We start from the raw sequence: 20,730 nt of genomic DNA, 5'->3' as shown, positions 1-20,730 counted from the left end.
AATCTTTCCATCAAGAAATGTCTAATAAAAGTGTAGAAATATAAATTTAGTACAGCTGAATCTAGTTGACAGTAGTAGGATGAGCTGCTGAGCTACATAGATGAGGAAAGTCCCAGGTTCAAAACTTTGTCTGCATTGAGTTAGCTGATCTCAGTCAGGACAGCGGTGGGGCACTATAATTGGCCTCGGTGCCTCTAGATTGAAAGGGAGAAAAAAATACTGCTGTAGATGTTGAGAGGAAAGGTTCAAGCTTGGCCTTGATGCCCTCATGATCAAATAACCTGCTGACATTCAATGTCTGGCCTCACACATGGAAGAAAAGCCACTAAAGAGAGGTATCATGGAATCTAGTTCCAGTGGTTTATTATGGCACTAAGAACAACAATAAAGCTCAGAAAGAGGGTGAATGATTAGAATAGATGTAACTATGTAATACAGAGGGTGGTGAATGTTTGGGATGGACTCCCAGGCAGACAATCAAGGCTGGTAACATTTGTAATTTTAAGAGGAAGTTGGACAGCATTTGGCACAAAAATCAATTGAGAGATAGTGAACAGTGTATTCTGCTTTTGAACTCTGGGACCAAGCAGGTGGTCTTTTTATGTCCTGTACAGGCCTCTGTTCCTAGTCGCATTTTATTCCCGAATGAGTCATCTTCAGTGGAGAGGTAAGAAAATTACCACCAATTCCATATTCGCTAAATTTAATCCTGATATAAGCGTACGTTAAGTCTTGGTAAAGACAGCCCCGTTGCATGTGTAACACACACAATCCATATTTCAGAGAGCGATCCATTCTGCACAGACTCTCATCACATTGCATCAGTCTCAAATTTATTTCAACCTGAAAACTTGAACTGCAAGATTACAGATATAATTTAATATTTTAAGTTAACATTTAGCTTCACTTTCAATAAAACATCGCTTCACTTGGGACTAATAGCAACAGCAAAATATTCTGTGCCAAGAGTTTGCTTGCATTCTAACAACAACAGAACTGTTAACAGGCCCACCCCATTTAATTACCAAGTACAAATAACTGTACTGTGCATCAAGATAGTCAGCCAAGTGTTAATGGAATATCTCGTTTGGTTGGGATTGGTTGTACGGAACATAATGTAATTATCAAACAGTGATAAATATCCAGATGTTGTTGGCTGGGATTACTAGCTTGGATTTGATATTTGACTTCAGTTCAATACACATTAACCTCATTAATGAATTAATTAAGCACACATTGCCATTGTGAGGTCATGTAACAAACCACTATAAATTCCAGACGGCTGCAACAATAATGCCATCTGGCACATTCCTGGACCTGGGCACTGTAGTGTCAGGTGGTACTGTATATCAGTGGCATATTTTATACTGGATGAGTTAATAATATCCTGAGCATGCAGAATGAATCGATACTTTTCATATCATGTTAGAATTGTGATTTATTTTCTTCCTCCATTGTTCCCCACTTCTCCCTGAAGGCATATTAATGCCTGCACAATGTTCTACAAATGTTGACACCCCAATAAAACTCTGCCCAAGTGGTCGTTCTTCAACCATGAAGCTGGACAGTGAGCACTGATGGGTTACTTGTCAAACCTAACCCTGTTGCATGATACTTCTTGCTGTGCAAGTAAAATTTAATTCAACCAGTGTTGGGATGAAGGAATTTGTGCATTTTTTTCTTTACTGTTAATTTATTAATGCCTTCAATACAGGAAGAATGATAAATGCAAATGGTCCATTCAGCCCACAGAATGCTGTCTTGGAGGTTAGGGTGCTGGTGAGCCCCTCGCAGGATCTAATTGCCATCTTTCTGCCAAAGATTCTGTGACACATTGCTGACAGCACTTAATAAGGTTCCAACATTGACATTTCACTCTTTTTTGGTCAAATAATTAAATCAGGAATCTTTCATTTGAATTTTATGAGCTTTCAGCCCCTCATACAATATTAATGGACCTACTAATCCATGATTGAAGATACTGTTCAAACGTAATAATCATGTTGTTTGAGATTCAAAACCACTTTTCCTGAAATGACTTCCAAGAGCACTGCTGAGCCACAGTTTAAGAATGATACGTTGAAGGAGATGTGGTCTGCTAGGGAATACACCTCCAAATTACATCCCACAAAATAAATGACAACTACCGCTCATGCCATACTGATCCAATATATACATAATGAAATCATAGAATTATAGAAATTTACGGCACAGAAGGCGGCCATTTGGTCCGCCGTGTTTATGCCGGCCGAAAAAGAGCTATCCAGCCTAATCCCACTTTCCAGCTCTTGGTCCGTAGCCTTGTAGGTTATGGCACTTCAAGTGCACATCCAAATACTTTTTAAATGCGATGAGGGTTTCTGCATCTACCACTCTTTCAGGCAGTGAGTTCCAGACCCCCACCACCCTCTGGGTGAAAAAATCTCTCCTCAGCTCCCCTCTAATCCTTCTACTAATTACTTTAAATCTATGCCCCCTGGTTATTGACCTCTCCGCTAAGTGAAATAGGTCCTTCCTCTCCACACTATCTAGGCACCTCAGAATTTTATACACCTCAATTAAATCTCCCCTCAGCCTCCTGTGTTCCAAAGAAAACAACCACAAAAGCATTACCTCACACTTTGCCGGATTGAATTCCATTTGCCACTTTTCTGCCCACCTGACCAGTCCATTGATATCTTCCTGCAGTCTACAGCTTTCCTCCTCACTATCAAACACACGACCAATTTTTGTATCATCTGTAAACTTCTTAATCATGCCCTCTACATTTAAGTCTAAATTATTGATGTATACCACAAAAAGCAAGGGACCTAGTATCGAGCCCTGCGGAACCATGTTGGAAACAGCCTTCTAGTCACAAAACACCCGTCGACCCTTTGCTTCCTGCCACTGAGCCAATTTTGGATCCAGCTTGCCACATTCCCTTGGATCCCATGGGCTTTTCTGACCAGAAATATGCCTGGGACACTTCAAAAAATTTCATTCCTACACAAAATAATAAAACTTTACTAAATGCTGCAATGGATGAGATTTGGCTCAAAGTTGAGAGGCCATAACAAACACCATTACTTCCCTGTAATTGCTCATAACCCCGCCCATATCTCCTGCCATCCCACTTCTAAGGTGAAGCATTTGATTCATTCAAAGCACTATATAGTTTGCTAACATGATGAAAACTGTCTCTTTTTAATCATGCTGGAGTGGCCACATGCAACGCAGAATCAGAATAGTCTTTCTATGCAAGCTGTATACCTGGGCTAGGAATTGGATTGCCTATGTTACTTAAAACAGTGCCACCAATTTTGTTTAGCACCATTACATGGAATGAAAAAGGTGGCCACAAAGTTAGGAGGCAAATTATAGAGCTACTTGTTGAAAAAGTACACAACCCTGCTCTCTTCCAACTTTTGAATACAAATGATTTAAAACAAACATTTGCTACGATTGACAAAATAATTTCAACATAATTTATTTTAAAAGAGCAAATAGGATTACTGAACTGATACTGGTCAGAGTAAGTCTGAACACCTCAATTTCTGAAGAACTACCTTGATAATATAAGCTATTTAATATCAGACTGACATGATAAATTTAATGGAGGATAATGGTACCTCAAAGTGAATTACAAGCCAGTAATCCAATTGACTTCAGATGACATCATGAACCATGACAACCAAGCTTCAGCTATTTATAATCCTCTGAACCCTAAAATTGAATTACTGCCTTGAACTCACTTACTGACAGGAGTTATGGTTTAGAACATCCACGAGAGTCAATCTGACTTTGTTTTTAACTGTTAACAGTGCAACCAGAGGTTTTTAAATGGCATACAGGCCAAGTCCTAAAGTTCATCCCCAATGTGCTGGAACAGTAGTAGTGATGCTACAACTGGCCTCATCATCCCTAGCTTAGAGAGGAGGGAGGAGGAGTGGGAAATAAATATATTTTCTTGCTCCTCATTGCTATCAATTGACCTTTGCTGGAACATGTGGTGAGGAAAGCATCATGCTCAACTGTTATGTCCCTCCCTAGTCAAATAAACCATCAGCAGTTGCTGTCTACACTCAGACAAGAATCGCTACATAGAATAAAAAGAATTAATTGATTTTACAAAGCATGACCTTAAGGCATATTGAATTAAATGACATAAGACAGTTTAACCAGCTCATATCTGAGTTTGTTACAACTTGACTATGAGTAATATTTTAAAACAATAAATGTAAAAACTAGTATTCTTTACATGGATCATTTAAATATATGTATCTAAATTAAACTTTAGGAGAGCTGAAATTTCTATTAAAGTAAACTAGAAGAATTGCCATCTCCTGCAGCATCTTTTGTTGCTTCCTGCCATTTATCTCCAAAATCCAGCTCCCTACAAAAAAAATCCACATTAAATTTTCAATTGATACCACTTTTTATCTCGATGACTGTCTCGTTCAATTGTTACAATCATCGTTCTGCACACAGAATACACATTTTAAAATCAATTCCTTGTCACACTGGCAAGATGTGAGGGTTTGCGGCTCCCCTTCAATGACAACGTGATAAAAGCTTTACCACTTTCTGGCAGCAGTTACTTTAAGAACTAATGGGCTTTTGTTTGAGTGATTTTATAGTGAAATGCTTCACCTGCATGGTCTCTCCAAGGACAATGACATCAGTCTCGGAGAATAAAATTGAAATGACAGTTTCAGGATCTTGCTTTAATTTGCGAACAGCTGCAATCCACAGCACATGAAACGTTTGCAATAAGAAATATTGCAGTCCTGCACAGTGTGCTACTGGGTCATTTGGACCAGAAGGATCTCAATTCAATCAACAGTTAGCTGAGATAGCTATGGGGTGTTTTTCATCATCACCCTCCCCCGGGCTTGGAAAAGGGTAAAAAAATTCTGACAAGGCTCCTCATCATTATCTGGTAATCCCTGCAGGAAAAGGATGATAATGACACAGATAAACATGCATTTATATAATGCCTTTAAACATAAATAAAATCCCAAGGAGCTTTCAGAAGAGGCAGTAAAGATAAAATAGATAAAGCAACAGGCACCCTACCAGCTCCAGGTTTAAGGTCTTGCCTAGGATATTCTCCCATAAGTGGTGTGTGTCTCATGTAGAGGGATGTGTATGTATTGCCCAACAGCACATGTCCCCATGGGACATTCATACGTGGCTTCTCCACGTATGAACATTTACCTGAGGAAGGAGGAAGCCTCCGAAAGCTTGTGAATTTAAAATAAAATTGCTGGACTATAACTTGGTGTTGTAAAATTGTTTACAATTGTCAACCCCAGTCCATCACCGGCATCTCCACATCAATCTTTTTCAAGCCAGACCAAGAAAATACTTGGCAAGATGAGGTCATATACGAATCGTTAAACTGTTTTATTTCACAGCACATAAGCATATAGAGCAGCAGTTATAATCGGCCTCACTTAATGCAATCAGTGTAACTTGTAATCACATAATGAATATGCTACACTCCCCCACATCATCTTGTATGACTTAAACAAAATAATTTCTACCTTTTTGCATTCTAACTTTGAGCCTGCCAAAAAAATTGCCCTTGCACCTTTCGACTTAAAAACCTGTCTGACTGTGTGCTTCTCTGTCTCCGTCTCTCTTTCTTTATCTGCATGTGTACACAATCCGAGGGGGAAGGCCTTTTACAGACAACCCGCCGTGTCAAACCTCTGGGACCAGGAGCCTCCTAAAACAATAGGTGTGAATTAATGAGGCAGACAAATTAACTAATGTTTATTGTTAGCAGTCTTTGGGGAAACAACTTCAAAGTCTAGGTCATGAGCATTTTAACCGCCTTTCATTTCAGTGCTTTTTAAAAAAACTTGTGAAAATACATTGGGCGCTAAATTGGGCTGTGTAGCGCCCGTTGTTTTGGCGGTACACGGTCTCTCCAACATCCAAGATGGCGTCTTGGCTGCGCACGCATGTTTCCAGTGTGATGTGCACCAGAAGCCGTCTTGGTATAGGAGTTAGCGCATGCACAAATACCGAACGCTGGAAGCATGTAAAGTAAGGAAAAAATGGAAACAATCAATGTGCAACGCTGATTTAAAGTGATAGACACCATTTTGAGACTTAACGCTCAACTCAAAGCGGAGTCTTAACCACGACAATCTGAACGTGCCTTGGAGTGCTTGGAGGACACCCTACTATCGCAATTTATAGGGACCATGCAGGATTTACAGGTTAGTGGCTGGATTATTGCTTCTGGCTGCCGAGACATTTGTAACTGTTTTTGGAGGTCTCCTATACTTGAATACTAGGACGCAGGGACAGAGCCGAACATTTAGAGCCAGGACATGCAGGAGTGAAGCGTGGAAATGCTTCTACAAGCAAAGGGTAGGAGAAGTTTGGAACGCTGTTCTGCAAACGGCAGTTGATGCTAGCTCACTTGTGAATTCTACATCTGAGATTAATAGATTTCTGTGAACCAAGGATATCAAGGGATATAGGGCTAAGGCAGGCATATCGAGTTAGGTCACAGGTCCACCTGTAAGAAAGCGGGACCTGTGTCTAGGTGATGTGCCTGTCATGGTTGAATAGCTGCCAGTGGGTGTCGCCTGCAAGATGTGGGTGGGTGGCTTGCAACAGTGGTAATGTGTAAGGTTGAGAGGAAGCATCTGATTGGAAGAATTGAGTACTGACAGAAAGAGTTTGTTGGTATGTGGGTGATGGGGGTGTAGTGCATGGAGCGGTGGATGCGGCTAGTGATGCAGTTGGTAGGAGACGCCACTTGACAGTTGACCGCACTCACCTCAAAGCACTTTTTCCTGCACTGCATCCATGTTCATGATGCTGTGCACCTGGCATTGACTTCGTTCCCCACTGCCTCTTCCGTTTATGTCTGGAGGGCCTCTTGCAATGCTGCCCACCCCCCCCTCACCTGCGAATATAGGATGTCCCTCCTTCTGTCCACCTCTTGCACCAAGGCCTCTAGTGAATCAGCAGAGAACCTTGGTGCACGCTCTCTCACAGGCCTGGTCCAAACTCAGATCGGCAGATTGGTGAGGTCTGGCTTGCAAATTGGAGAATGTGGGATTTAGTAGTGCGCAACCTTTATTCAATGGTTTACCATAACTAATCGTTTCTTTTTTTTATTCGTTCATGGGATGTGGACGTCGCTGGTAAGGCCAGCATTTATTGCCCATCCCTAATTGTTCTTGAGAAGGTGGTGGTGAGCCGCCTTCTTGAACCACTGCAGTCCGTGTGGTGAAGGTTCTCCCACAGTGCTGTTAGGCAGTGAGTTCCAGGATTTTGACCCAGCGACGATGAAGGAACGGCGATATATTTCCAAGTCAGGATAGTGTGTGACTTGAGGGGAACATGCAGGTGGTGTTGTTCACATGTGCCTGCTGCCCTCGTCCTTCTAGGTGGTAGAGGTCGTGGGTTTGGGAGGTGTTGTCGAAGAAGCCTTGGCAAGTTGCTGCAGTGCATCCTGTAGATGGTACACACTGCAGCCATGGTGGAGGGAGTGAATGTTTAGGGTGGTGGATGGGGTGCCAATCAAGCGGGCTGCTTTGTCCTGGATGGTGTCGAGCTCCTCGAGTGTTGTTGGAGCTGCACTCATCCAGGCAAGTGGAGAGTATTCCATCACACTCCTGACTTGTGCTTTGTAGATGGTAGAAAGGCTTTGGGGAGTCAGGAGGTGAGTCACTCACCACAGAATACCCAGCCTCTGACCTGCTCTTGTAGCCACAGTATTTATGTGGCTGGTCTAGTTAAGTTTCTGGTTAATGGTGACCCCCAGGATGTTGATGGTGGGGGATTTGGTGATGGTAATGCCGTTGAATGTCAAGGGCAGGTGGTTAGACTCTCTCTTGTTGGAGATGGTCATTGCCTGGCACTTGTCTGGTGCGAATGTTACTTGCCACTTATCAGCCCAAGCCTGGATGTTGTCCAGGTCTTGCTGCATGCGGGCTCGGACTGCTTCATGATTTGAGGGGTTGCGAATGGAACTGAACACTGTGCAATCATCAGCGAACATCCCCATTTCTGACCTTATGATGGAGGGAAGGTCATTGATGAAGCAGCTGAAGATGGTTGGGCCGAGGACACTGCCCTGAGGAACTCCTGCAGCAATGTCCTGGAACTGAGATGATTGGCCTCCAACAACCACTACCATCTTCCTTTGTGCTAGGTATGACTCCAGCCACTGGAAAGTTTTCCCCCCGATTCCCATTGACTTCAATTTTACAAGGGCTCCTTGGTGCCACACTCGGTCAAATGGTGCCTTGATGTCAAGGGCAGTTACTCTCACCTCACATAGGGACGGGAGCTGCATCTGTGTTTTGCACGTGCGATGTCTGATCTCCGTTCAGACTCCGTACAGACAGCAGACTGTTATTTTCAGCAAATAACAGGTACCCGCTACCTTGAAGAGATTTTTAAGAGACAGCCTGCCTTTAAGAGATTGGGGCTCCCCCTGCTGGTATAAAGTGCAAATTGCATTGAATCCTCATGTCAACACTGATTCAGAACGCTGCTTGAAGGTAAGTCCTCAGGCCTCACGAAAGTCTTGTCCTGCCTGCGCAGGGGCCATTGGGCGTGGGTAATAGTGGATTGCGCTACCTACGCCTAATAATAGGCCCTATCCAACTTTCCCCCCCATTATGCTTTAAAGAGCAAACCTTAAATGAAACCTTTTTTCCCCAAACACCTTCTGCAGAAAAATGGTCAAAAAATTCCAAAATATGAGAGTGACCAAAAATTTGGCCAAAACAATGGGTTTTGAGAATGCTAGTGGAGGATGGCATGGGAGACAGAGTCAAAGATAATGGAAGGGCCAAGATGGAATAACGCACCATGATCACAGTCACAGAGGAGCTCATTCACAATTTTCAATGGCAACAACAAAGTTGAGGTCATTAGCGATAAGAGATGAGACAGTATTTGGAGAGGATGGACAGATCGAGGCTGGGTTTTTTTGAGGAGAGAAATGATGACAGTAGTTTTTAAAAAGGGGGAGCAAAGGAAACCAATAATCATCTCAGGTAGTGTGGGAATGAACAGGGCAAATACGTGGGCAGGAGTTTAGTAGGGAGGGAAATTGAGGGAAAGGGAGGTGGGTCTCACTGAAGAAATAAGCTTGGAGTGGGTTGGGGGAAATGGGAGAGAAAAAGTGCAGAGTGATGGGTATCAGCACTAGAGTGGGCGGAAGAGTGGGGGGGGTGGTTGGAGTAAAGACAGAGGCTACTCATCACAAATTGTGGGTCTGACCAATGATATTCATTCGGGTTCAGTATTAATGGAATCTCTTGTAACCAGACACAATGTTCCTTATGATCAGGAATCTATCTTTATTACTCAATACCTAGTCATATGGTAATATGACCCAGGGTCATCGTCATGACAGCCCTTGTTGTTGTGTACTGGCTATTGTAATCTTACATATGCCTTTCTCTTATCGTCTGGAAGGTGGACTGAAACATCATTGAGCGACGAGATCAACTGTATTTTACGTGCAATACATGAATAAACAGAATAATTTTCAATGAAATTCTATATAATTCCTTTTACTCTTTGTAATATAAAAACAAGTTCATCACACTGTCCCTGTTAATGAGCTAACTTCACTTTAGAGTGAAGTTAGCTCATTCCACATTCACCTGAGGAAGGAGGAAGCCTCCGAAAGCTTGTGAATTTCAAATAAAATTGCTGGACTATAACTTGGTGTTGTAAAATTGTTTACAATTCACTTTAGAGTAGTAAACCCTGAAACTAATTGCCCCTGGCATTAGGAAGAGCATTCTTTCCCTCTGTGACTGCTCCCACTCCAAACTTCTGCAAAGTGTGCTTGTTCCAACTTAACATGAAACCAAAGACTTGACTCTGACCCGACCCCAGTTGCCTGAAAAATGGGCAGCCGACAGTTGAAAATAGGAGGGGTGGTGTGGGGTGGGGACATTTCGGCCACCCAACTGACGCCCAGGTGGGGCCTGTAAATGGGTGAGCAGCACGCCTGCCTCTTTCTGGGCAGGAGACTGTTTAAATGTGCAAACTGGGGTCCTACACCGGCTGTGGGAGCCCACTTGAAATTTTAAGGTGCAAATGGGTGGAGCTTGCACGGTGCACACTCCGCTCATTCATATCAGGCATTGAGCAGCCTAACCAATAGTAGCCTTCCAAAAAGGACAAGTTGACATTTTAAAAAAACAAAACCCAAGGCCAGGATTTTGACCTGGAGCCAGGAATGGCACGGGGCGGGGGGAGGTCGAATCGCGGACAGAAAACCCGGAAGCACGAGTTTCTTGGACATCCTTACAATTTTGACGTAAGGACGTCTTCTTTTTTGTCGGTTTGCCATCCGACAGGCTGGTCTCAGTCGGACGGGGACGTAGCAAGGAAGAGGACGTGAAAAGGTGAGTCTTCAGGTAAATCTTAGATTGTATGGATGGAGGGGGGGCTATGGGGGACACGAGTGGACACAGTGACATGGGTCAGCATGGGGGTCACGGGTCATGGGGAGGGTGATCGGGTGTCAGCCACCGACGGGGGGGGGGGGGGGAGGGGGGAGGGGGGAGGGGGGAGGCGTTGGGATCGGAGGTCATCGCAGGAGTCCGTGACCGTTGGGTGGGGGTAGGGTCGCGATCGTTTTGGGGGAGGTGGAGTCCACGATCGTTGGGGGGGGGGTCCACGATCATTCGGGGGAACCACGATCATTTGGGGGGGGGGGTGGTGGGGAAGGGACCCGTGATCGTTGGGTGGGGTCGCTGCAGGTAGGCTTGTTGAGCCTGGGGGAAGCACTCCTGCTTCTCAGGGACCACAAGCTGTGCTATAAAGGCACTTACCTGCAGTTTCGGGCCTTCTCGCCTCCTCTCACAGGGCGTGAAGGAGGATGCACAGGAATCCCGGCCCCCAGAGGCTAAAATCGCAAAACCTTTCAAAACGGAGGGCCATGGCCTCCGTGAAAGATTTTAATGGCCAACCCGCCTCCTGGGAGCGCTCCTAGTTGGTCGCCCAACCCTCGTCCCGCCCCGGTGAAAACCAGAAATGGGTGGGGTGGGGGCGGGTCTGAAATTGCAATTTTCAATGCTCCCCCGCCCTCAACCCACCCGTTTTTCACTGTTAAGATCCTGCTCCAAATGTTTAAATTTTGAAGTTTTTTTTAAAAACAGCAAATAGCAAAATTACAATGAAAATGTAGAACCGATGAAAAAAACATCAACACCCCTCCCGTCCAAAATAAACATTGAATCCTGCAAGCTGTCCATGTACGACAATAGATTACTACCTCCAGCTGAGCTTTCCCACCTTGTCCAGACACTTCTGTGCTTATTAGTCACTGGAAGAGCTGATATGGAATGTCAACTATCTGTTATGAGCTTCTAACACTTCTGCATTCATTTTCTAAACTACACAGAGTTTTAAACTCCATCTAAGGCATCAAAGTTCAAATTAGCCTATTTCCATGATCGCCTGAATGAGAGAAAAAAAGCCAGAAGAGTAGAAATAGACATTGTTCATGTCACTTGATTTCTTTTCATGCTTGATTTAATTCTATGGAGAAGTGAATTTTCTCCAATAAAGGAGTTTGATCTTTGAAAATGTTCCTCCCCTTTCATTTCTTCCATTTCGTTTTTTGAAAGAACGTAGCTATATATTTAAAATAACCGACTTTTAAAAAAAATACCATTTTCCCGTACATTTGAATTAATTGCTGTACAACTGTCTCATCCTTTATTGTTATGCATGCTTGCACAGAACTAATGATATGTCAGGCACAATAGACTAAGCTTTGTTCTCCAAGGACAGATTGATACACGCTCTTGTGAAACACCAAACATTTCTTATAAACTGTGACCAACTGTGGGGTCGACATCCCTACCTTTGATAATTTTAGCAAAAAAGTAGGCACAAAGTAGTGTAATATCGTTAGAAAGTGCTAATGGACGATTCATCCATCTTTAGTGCTGTTTGAGAATTCCTACCCTCACCCCCCAAAATAAATTAATGAACAATAGGAAAAAATGAGGAGAAAAAGCAAATTTTTGCTCACTATGGCCTCATTAAATATAATTGGTGATGAACTAATGCAGCTGCAGTCAAATCAAATAGTGAGCATTTTACTTCAGGTCACACCTGGAGTTAATGGGTTTAACGAAGGGAGAAGATTTTGAAGTATCACCACAGCAATGAGAAAGTGAATAGCATAAGAGAATGGGTGTAGCAGCCATTGGTAACTGTATTACCAGGGAGCAGGAGGAAAGGGGGGTTATCTTGGAGTGAAGATGGTATATGCTTCCACGAAGCGGTGTGAGTAAACATAGAATGTTACAACACAGAAATAGGCCATTTGGCACATCAAATTTGCACTGTGTTTTTCTTCATGTCAAGTCTAAACCCACTCTCCTGCTCACTCCCCATATACATAACTGCCCCTCTTTTCAAACAAATATTTCCTTTTTAAAAGAATTTATCAACTCTGCAGAATTCCATATCCTAACCACCTTCGCTATAAAGAATGTATTTCTAATCGCACCTTTAATTCTTTGTGATTATCTAGAATTTGTGGCCTCTTGTTATGGTCTCACCCTCACCAAAACATGGAGACAATCCATCACAACTGTCTTAATCTTCGAGACCTCTATTGGATCACCCCTTTACTTTCTCAGCTCTAGTGGAAAAAAATGCCCAACTTTCCAAGTCTGTCTTCATAACTGTAATCCTCTTTTCTTGGTAGCATCCTAGTGAATTGATGCTGCAACTTTCCCATTACTTTTTCATTCCCAAAACTGTACACAATATTCCAACTGCAGGCTAATGAAGAACTTCTATAAACTCAACATTAGCTCCTTGCTTTTGTATTCTATGCCTCTAGATATAAAGCCAATGATTCAATTTGCTTCTTAAGGCCTTATCTACTTTTTGTGTCATCTTTAATGCCCTTTGTACCTGCACATCTATGCCCCTCTATTCATTTTAAATCTTACCCAGGTTTATTTCCTTTTCCTATTCTTATTTCCAAAATGTATTACTTCATTTTTTTTCTACCTTAAACTGCATCTGTCACCTATCTGCCCATTTTGTTAGTCTATTTACATCGACTTGACATCTTTCACTATCTTCATCACAATTTACCATTGCCTGCAATTTGGTGTCCTCAGCATATTTCAATATTGCTCTCTCAATTTCTAACGTCAGATCATTTATGCATATAATAAATAAGAACAGACTCTAAGGAACCCCATCGCCACAATTTTCCATTCTAAGAAACGTCTTTTTACCCTACCCATTGTTTTCTGCTGCCCAGCTATATTTCCACCCATATGGACATGTTCCCTTAACTCCATGTGCCATTATCTTTCTCATGAGTCTCTTATGTGCTCCCTTATCATTTTTTTTTGAAAATCCATATAAACCACGTATTACCATTTCCTTTATCTATCTTCTGTTATTTCTTCAAATATTTCTATTACATTGGTCAAGCACTATCTGCCATTATTGGGCAGTAAAGGACATTGACCCTGTTCAACTCATGCTTCTCCAAGTGCTAAGTCATTTCATCCTCCATTACAGACTCTAGTAGTTTACCAACAACTGAAATAAAACTAACTGGGCAATAAATTTCTGGTCTTTTTAAAAAAAACATCACATTTGCCACAGTTGGACCTCTGGCACAATTTTAGGAAGTTATGTCAGAACTTATATTATTCCACTGCCCCCCCCACACCCACCCACCCACCCAGGATCATTGGATGGAAAGAAGGAAGATCTTGCATTTAACTTAGAGTCTTTCACATCCTTGGGACATCACAAAGTGCTTTAGAGCCAATTAATTACTTTTGAAGTGTAGCCACTTGTTAAGCAGCCAAGTGTAACAACCAATTTGCACACAGCAAGGTCTCATAAGTAGCAATGAGATAATGACTAGCTTATCTGTCTTGGTTGAAGGATAAATATTGGCATGATGTTAGGAGTTTTCCCCTGCCCTTCAAATGGAACTTTTTGCATACACTTGAAGAGGCATTTGGGGCCTCAGTTTATTGTCTCATCCAAAAGAGGTCACTCCAAAAGAGTGCAAGCCAGTATAGGTTCTCAGGTCCTGAAATGGGGGCTTGAATGCACAACCTTCTGACTCAGAGGCTAAAGCATTACCAATAAGCCAAGCTGGCACTCAAGTCTCAGTGATTTGTCTACCTTAAGTTTGAGTAATTTATTTAGTATCATTTCCCTTTTGAATAATAACCGTTAGTTGTTCTACGCCCCTGAAATTCTGTATTCTCAATATCCATCTTCTCTATGAAAACTGAAGCAAAGTACTTATTTAATATCTCTTACATCCCTTAATTTCCACTACAAATTTGCTTCCTATATCTTTTACTGGCAGCTACAAATTTTGGATCTGTATCACATATTGTTGGGTTCAGCATCACCGCATACACCCATAAGCGAACCCCATGTCCCCTATAATCAGGGGTTGTCCTTTACTGTCCTACAACTAGACATATGATAGCATGACCCGGGGGCCATAACAATGAGACCTCTCGTTGTGTATACTGGATACTGTAATCTTGCATGTGCTCCCAGGTACCTTTCTCCCTTCTTCCACAAGGCAGACTGATAAGCAGAGTAGTGAGAAAAGGCCAACTGTAAACTAATAAATTAATTTATTTTACATGTAATCTATGAACAAAAATATCAATTTTAGCAAATTTCAATCTATTTCATTTTGCTCCTCATAACATGGAAAATGCCACTCTACCCTGGTCAAATAGCTAAATTCACTTTACAAACTAGAAATCCCTGAAACTAGCCTGAACCACCTTTTGTCTTACGTATTCACATCTGAGACTAGGGACTATCCATCCCGCACATTCCTCAAAGTCCGGCTTCTCTGCCTCCTGAACTGTTTTCAAACTCAAACCTGTTCAGGCTATCTTATTTTCCAGCCAGAAAGGAAGCCAAAGACATTGCCTCTAACTTTTCCCGACTAGTTGACCTGTCAATCAAAACTACGACCACAAATCAGAAACCTGTTCCTCCCGACTCATAGGTCCTGCGAGGACTGTTCAGTTAAGACCCCATGCTGTTCAGTGAGGATAAGTCCTTCTAACATGACATCCAGTTTCCTTTGTGGAAGGTGTTAATGAACTTTTTTGATTGAATCGATCAAATTGATATGATATGCAAGAAACACAATTCTGTTAGTCATTTAGTCCAGTCTACTGGCTCTAATGCACATTCCCAGGTAGTTTGTGTGTTCTGTGGATTTACCCCATGTCTGCTGAATTTAACTTAAAAGCAACATCTTAACTTAAATTGACCCAATCTCCTTCCTGGGCCAAATGAACAGAAGTTCAAAATGTGACAGTAGCAAAGTTGAATGTAACCCTAACACTAACTTAACTATTCTTTTACTACTAATGTGTCTATAGAAAGCATTTTATTTCCTTATATTTTTTTTTCTAATTTTCTCTCATCCTCCCTCTTAGCCTTTCTAAGTTTCCTATTTGTAGCATTTTTATGTTCTTTTTATCTGCCCTACCTTTCTTATTAGCCTTGTAAGCACTAAAAGCTTTTTTTGTTACATTTTAAATTTGATCGAATAAGACAGGAAGATTTGTCCCATGGAAATTTCTTCCAGCAATACACTCTTTTTCCATCATGGCATATATAATGTAATTTAATTATCCTACTATGTTCACTTCCACAATCACAATTACTACATTCTTGCCAACATTTCTCGGTGTCAGTACAGTGTTTGTTGTATATATTTACCAATTATTACTGTTCAGGTCCATACATGTCCTGTGCTAGTTTACAGTAATCTTCACACCTCACTTTGTGCCCTTCTTTGTGTAGTTTCTTTTGGCCCTCCAGCCAGCTCCTCAAAGTTGTGTATATCACTTACACTCTGAGTAACATAATGCCTGGTACCTCTTTAGAATATCTTGTATTGTATTTTTGCTCATCAAAAATGTGCATCCAATGCTCCATTACAGAAATTACAAATACATGCAGAGCACGGTCAATAAATTGACCATTTCTCACTTCCCATTGAGTTGCTATCAGCAAATATTGCATACTCCATTCCTGGATCAACTAAATTTGAGACATTTATACCAGTTAAGCAGATCATTAGCAGCTGAGAAAGTGTTAAAGGATATTTATTGCAGGTGCGTTGTGATTAGCTCCTAATTTTTTGCTATCATTAACAAAATTGCAATGAGAAATTCTTAGTTACAAAAATGTGAACAACTGCAATACTGTTGGCAGGTCAGTAATTACGATAAAACACTAACATTTTTCAAGAGGAAAATCTAGCCTCGATGTATCAAAGCCCGATTCTCCTCTTTAGTGACCTTGTGATTTTGCAGCCACGGAAACAGTAACTCATTCTCAGTTCAGGATAATATGAATAGTGGTATCTTGGCAAGCAATCCACAAACTCAAATTGATTCCGGAACTTTTCATTAAGCACTTGTCTAGTCGACTCACTTTGCATGTATTTCTCATTGTTGTTTCATGTCAGAGAAAGGGCTCCATTTCCTTTGTACATTGTAACAAATTAATTTGGAAACATCACGAAAACTACAAGGCATTACGATAAGGTGAATTTGGATTAACTAAAAACTGCGTTTGTATGCATTATACTTATTACAATTCATTTTTGCTCTGCATGCCATATAACATAAATGTAAAGTATAATATAAAGTAATATAATGTAAAGTAAATTATCAAGTAACCAAGATAAATAAGTAGTGATTGCTTCTATACAATCACATTTAATAGCTTTTAAAACATTTTTTATGCATATACATTTGTACAACATGAATGCAACAAAATTCTGCTGTGATAATTGGAGGTCTTTTCAGTAACAAAAATCTGTTAACCCCTGACTTTCTATTGGGTTCTTTTTACATTACTGTATGATAAATGCTGCAGTTTAATTAGCTAGGCTTGATAATTGACAGGAATTGTGCATCTCCCAAACAACCCCAATTAGTGAGGGTTTAATATGCACAATAGCAAAAACAATAGAGCATCTGAAAAGTGACCTTGGTAGTGGCATAACAGCTCATGATAAAGTTGGATTGTGTTAAATTTGGAAACATCTATTGCTGACTCTAACTGTCACGACCAAAGAGTTTTTCAAAGTCATGCTTGTAATGACTTCATAATTTATTCTTCAGTCACCCGCTCATGCTTTAGTTCACCAAGGCAAGCCTGCATGAAGTCCATTATTACTGAACCTTACACAGCCAGAATCGAGCAGCATCAGTGAAGGGGATAACGCTAGGATTTAGAAAATGAAATGGATTAATAAATGTTCAACTTTCCATTGTGGGCTAATTACATTATAATTCCCTCTCAATCTCTCTTCGAACTCCACAGTAATTTCTTTATTGTGCCTTCCTGTGAATCATGTGACTATATTAGTGCAAGGATGTCACATCAGGCTTCAGTGTTATCACAGCTCTGTTTTCAACTCTCAGTTGCACGGTTTTCATTTGTTCAGAATACAACATGCATTATCTCAAAATCCTTCCGCCCCACCCCTAACTCTGAGCACACAATGGACCAGGGATTGCTCCGAGTGGCGAACGACCGCCGCTTGCCAGTCCATCGATTCCTTCTCACCCACAAACTCTGTGGTCTTTACTGGGTGAAGTTCCTCTAACTCAAAGCTGAAAAGAGTCCAGCGTTAACTGGAGCGAAGTTAGGGCCCATGCAAGCGGTGAGAGGATCGCTCTCGCCCCCTCCCCTTGACCAATCAGATTGCAGCATTTTTGACAAGCCGTGTAGAGTCAGTGGCCCCGATATTACCAGGGAAGCAGGATGGCAGCGGGGTAACCCGCCCAGTAAAATCCGTCCGTTCCCCACTCTATCGCGGGTAAATTGGAACCACTTACCGAGGCTTCCGGGTTTCCAGTCGTAAACCTGCGCAGCGGGCGGACCACGCACCCACATCACAGGCTGTCAGCTGGAGGAGCCCTATTTAAAGGGGCAGTCCTCCAATGCTGCTCCGGGAGCAAACACCCAAAATTACAGAATGGAACAGCCCAGGGGAAAGGCTGCTCCCAGATTTAGTGATGCCTCACTCCAGGCGCTACTGGATGGGGTGAGGAAGAGGAGGGATATATTCTACACGGCAGATAGAAGGAAGTGGCCTGCCTCGGCCACCAAGAAGGCCTGGCTCGAGGTGGCAGGAGGTCACCAGCAGCAGCAACGTCTCCCGTACCTGCATAGAGTGCAGGAAGCGCTTCAATGACCTAACTGGGTCAGCCAAAGTGAGTACACTTACTCATTCCCCTACACTCCGTCTCCCACATCACCACCCCCACCCCACAACTCATTCTACACTGCCAACACTACTCTGTCACCTCACTCCTCACACCCACTCAAACCTCATCCTCAACTTACCTGCACTTACTCACCTCCCCAGTACTCATCCCACCACTACCACTCAACCCAATCCTCATACAATGTCATGGTTCTGTCTAATACTCACCCTCTGATGCATCTCTGTCACGGTCAGCCTCACCCAAACCAATGCATTCAGCGGTTGGCTACGTCACCAACACTCACTCACGCCTCTCTACTTTCTCCCCTTATAGAAGAGAGCCCAGACTGCACAGGAGAGGGCGAGGACCGGAGGGGGGGCCGCAACATCTAGTCGTCCTCACAGACGCAGAGCAGGAGGCGCTGGAATTGAGCCGCACCTTCGACTGCCTGTCCATCGGGGACGCCGAGACTGGTACCCAACAAACGGCTGGTGACAGAACGTTAACATTCAGCGCACACAATAGCAATTGATGTTAATATGCCTTGCCATCTTCAGCACCTCAACATTTATCATCATGCTTAATATTGCCTTCTGTTCTCTTACAGGGCCTTCAGCGATCGCTGTGACGGTGGAGGGCAATTCCTCAGGGGACCTGCCGACTTCTGAGGGGGCACCATCACATCTGAGCGAGCCATCCACCAGCACAGATACACACACCTCGGTGGGTCCCCATCCTCAGTTAGTTGGGGTCACACATGGTGAGTCACCACATACGTGAGCATGAGCAGACTCTGGTGGCAGGGGCAGCTGTGGAGAGTCCACGTCGGTGGGAGCACTCTTCTCCAGGCTCTGCTCAGTTGGACACAGCTGCTGAACCCTGGGGGCCATCCATGAAAAGGAGAATGAAGAGGTACTGGAACAGGTGCCACGTGCACGCTCCACAATCGCGCAGAGAATGGAGGAGTCCAACTCCTGCATGAGTGGAATGGTGGCACAGGTACAGGAGGGAATCTCTGAGATACTGTTACAGGGACATGAGGGCATCTCTGTGATAGTGTCGCAAGTAAGTGCGGGAATGTCTGCGATGGAGGGAAGGCTAGCCCCCATGGAGCTTCAAGCATGGCCCAATGAGTCCACTGAGGCCCTGACAACGGCCCTTCGGACTCAGGGTGAACAACATTCTGCCACCTTAAACAGGCAGGCAGATACACTAGCCCTGGCCTTACAAGGCTTCACACATGTCCTCCAAACTGTCGTCCAGCAGAGTGGTAGGAGTGGTGTGGGCCTGGCTCAGGGAAGGGAAGATGGCAAAAGGGGACATGGAAGTGAGGATGCCACTCAAAGCACCCCCACGTCTCAACTATTGCCCCCTTCTCAACCAGTACCCGCAATGCTGCCTCCTCTCCAAGTGGGCGAGTCTGCCCCTGCACAGGTGCAGGTGGAGCAGTCTTTGGAGGGGTCCTCAAGAGCACTGAAACCCAGAGGGCGTAGGCCCAAAGCATCTAATCGGTCAGGGCATGAACATGAGCAACCTGCCACTACCTCTGCTGCAGCCACAGGGGATGCACCACGTAGGAGTAGTCGTAAGCGAAAGGTGAAGGTTTTGTGAGCACAAAGGGGATGCACAAGGGTGTTTGACGGTTTGTCATGCTTTTTATTTATATTTGCTTTTTGTTAACCGCACAGTAATTATTATTGTCACCACTACTGCAATGTCTTGGCCATTCTTGACTGGCTTGTGTAATAGGGCCCTTTCATGAGGTTCACCATGAATGCCCACACTTGATGCCATCCATTGGGTCACTCCACAGTGGGTGTGTGTCATGAGGTTCACCATGAATGCCCACACTTGATGCCATCCATTGGGTCACTCCACAGTGGGTGTGTGTGTAGTTGCAGGACTATTTTGTGCAGGGGGCAGGAGCTGGTGTGGCCGCTGCTCTGTCCAGGTGATGTGAGGACTGGACTCTTCACACTGCCTGATGTTAGGAGAACCCTTCACATATCAGTGACTCCCTGGCCTCACGTGCAGCCAGGTGAGCCGCTGTTCTGCCCATGGGTTGCTCCTCCTCCACATCCTCATCCTCCTCAATGTGGGTGGCAGATGTGGATGGGGCCTCCTCCAGCGGCACCCCTCTCTGTTGTGCCATGTCACACGACTATAATGTGTCCCACTCTGTCTGGTGCGTATTGAAGCGCTCCCCTAGAATGATTACGGCAACTGAAGCACATCTTGAGCAGCCAGATAGCCTGCTCAATTGTCGACCTGGTAACGATGTGGCTGTCGTTATATTGACGCTGTTGCTCGGTGGTGCAGTTCCTCGGAGGTGTCATGAGCCACATGTGCAGGGGGTATCCCATGTCCCCGAGGAGCCAGCCCTTGCGGGTGTTGGGTGCGTGGAAGAGGGGCGGGATGTTGGACTCTCGGAGGATGAAGGAATCGTGGCAGCTGCCAGGGTATCTGGCGCACACGTGAA

The 20,730-nt window shown here is 43.5% G+C and overlaps 1 protein-coding gene across 3 annotated transcripts in view; it reads right to left on the bottom strand.

The window, feature by feature from the left end:
• clstn2a (calsyntenin 2a) overlaps positions 1 to 20,730 on the bottom strand; it is a 395,978-nt gene that overhangs the window by 211,427 nt on the left and 163,821 nt on the right. The window lies entirely within an intron of this gene.

Source organism: Heptranchias perlo, chromosome 13, assembly GCF_035084215.1.
Source record: "Heptranchias perlo isolate sHepPer1 chromosome 13, sHepPer1.hap1, whole genome shotgun sequence".
Classification (NCBI taxonomy): domain Eukaryota; kingdom Metazoa; phylum Chordata; class Chondrichthyes; order Hexanchiformes; family Hexanchidae; genus Heptranchias; species Heptranchias perlo.
Note: the sequence above shows the minus strand (reverse complement) of the source record. Positions and strands in the feature narration are given on the sequence as shown.